Source organism: Arachis stenosperma, chromosome 2, assembly GCF_014773155.1.
Source record: "Arachis stenosperma cultivar V10309 chromosome 2, arast.V10309.gnm1.PFL2, whole genome shotgun sequence".
NCBI classification, from domain to species: domain Eukaryota; kingdom Viridiplantae; phylum Streptophyta; class Magnoliopsida; order Fabales; family Fabaceae; genus Arachis; species Arachis stenosperma.
This window is the reverse complement of record NC_080378.1, coordinates 103,093,889-103,096,058: the sequence shown is the minus strand read 5'-3', so window position 1 is coordinate 103,096,058 and position 2,170 is coordinate 103,093,889. Positions and strand designations below refer to the sequence as shown.

Below are 2,170 nucleotides of genomic sequence, written 5' to 3'. Positions count from 1 at the left end.
GCAGCTAAGTGGGGTGTCTATGCTCCTTGGTTGCGAACCGTTTCAACTTAACATAGCATATCACCTACTTCCAATCTGGTCTGTTCATTAGTGTTCATTTTCCATATGGAGTGCTGCTTTTCACTTTAAGTGCTTTTGGTCTTGCTCCTTTTTCCTGTGATCCTTTGCCAATACGTTGCTATTTCCCGGCTACCACATTTTTGTTTCAAACTCTTACAGTTTTTTCTGTTTCATTCTTCTTGTTAATAATAGTAACTAGGCTGATTTGCATAAGTTCTTACTCATCCTGCAATCTATGCCTTCTTAATCCCAGATAAAGCTCTCTGTAGTTATCTGATTCATCGGAGGCAGATATTGAAAGTGGAAGTTTTCGCTGATAGCATCCCTTAATGAACTTCCAGGAGGTGTTTACTAGTGACTTTCTGATGAGCGGATATTTTATACGCTTTTTGGGGGTAATTTCATGTAGATTCTAGTAGGTTTTAATTAGTTTTTAATAGAATTTTATTAGTTTTTAAGCAAAAATCATATTTCTGGGCTTTACTATGAGTGTGTGTATTTTTTTTGTGATTTCAGGTATTTTCTGGCTGAAATTGAGGAAGCTGAGCAGAAATCTGACTTAGGCTGAAAAAGGACTGCTGATGCTGTTGGATCCTGACCTCCCTGCACTCGAAATGAATTTTCTGGAGCTACAGAAGTCCAATTGGCGCGCTCTTAATGGCATTGGAAAGTAGACATCCAGGGCTTTCCAGCAATATATAATAGTCCATACTTTGCGCGAAGATAGATGACGTAACTTGGCGTTGAACGCCAAGTTCATGCTGCTGTCTGGAGTTAAACGCCAGAAAAACGTCATGATCCGGAGTTGAACACCCAAAACACGTCATAACCTGGAGTTTAACGCCAAGAAAGGCCTCTACTCGTGGATAGCTTTAGTCTCAGCCCCAGCACACACCAAGTGGGCCCCAGAAGTGGATTTCTGCACCAATTATCTTAGTTCACTCATTTCTGTAAACCTAGGTTACTAGTTTACTATTTAAACAACTTTTACAGACATTTCTTGTACCTCATGACATTTTCAGATCTGAATTACATACTTTGTGACGGCATGAGTCTCTAAACTCCATTGTTGGGGGTGAGGAGCTCTGCAGCGTCTCGATGATTTAATACAATTCCTTTGTTTTCCATTCAAACACGCTTGTTCTTATCTAAGATGTTTATTCGCGCTTAATTGTGAAGAAGGTGATGATCCGTGACACTCATCACCTTCCTCAATCCATGAACGTGTGCCTGACAACCACCTCCGTTCTACACCAGATTGAATGAATATCTCTTAGATTCCTTAATCAGAATCTTCGTGGTATAAGCCGGATTGATGGCGGCATTCATGAGAATCCGGAAAGTCTAAACCTTGTCTGTGGTATTCCGAGTAGGATTCCGGGATTGAATGACTGTGACGTGCTTCAAACTCCTGAGGGCTGGGCGTTAGTGACAGACGCAAAAGAATCAATGGATTCTATTCCAACCTGATTGAGAACCGACAGATGATTAGCCGTGCTGTGACAGAGCATAGGAACGTTTTCACTGAGAGGATGGGAAGTAGCCATTGACAACGTTGACACCCTACATAGAGCTTGCCATGGAAGGAGCCTTGCGTGTGTTGAAGGATTTCAAGGAAGAGTTGAAGTCAAAGGACAAAGCATCTCCAAAACTCCAACATGTTTCTCATTACTGCACAACAAGTAACATTGTTATTCTCTTTTATTTTTATAATCAAATCTGGTAATTTCACTTTTAATCCTATTGGCTTCCTGACTAGGATTAATAAAATAAACATTGATTGCTTCAAGCCAATAATCTCCGTGGGATCGACCCTTACTCACGTAAGGTATTACTTGGACGACCCAGTGCACTTGCTGGTTAGTTGTGCGAATTACAAATTCGTGCACCAAGTTTTTGGCGCCGTTGCCGGGGATTGTTGAGTTTGAACAATTGAAGGCTTATTTTATTTCTTAGATTAGGAATAACTTATTTTTGTTGTTATAGAGTCATTAAATCTTGATAGAATAATTTCTTTTCAAAAATTTCTTTTCAAAATTTATTATTTTTCTTTTAATTAATTGCTAATTTTCGTAAGTTTAGTGTCCTGTTCTAAGTTTGGTGTCAATTG

At 39.5% G+C, this 2,170-nt stretch overlaps 1 non-coding gene across 1 annotated transcript; it reads left to right on the top strand.

The window, feature by feature from the left end:
- The first annotated feature begins 306 nt into the window (after window positions 1-306).
- LOC130964691 (small nucleolar RNA snoR83) lies at window positions 307-432 on the top strand. The gene has a single exon (XR_009080776.1). It is a non-coding gene; the product is annotated as a small nucleolar RNA snoR83 (small nucleolar RNA).
- Window positions 433-2,170: the final 1,738 nt, after the last annotated feature.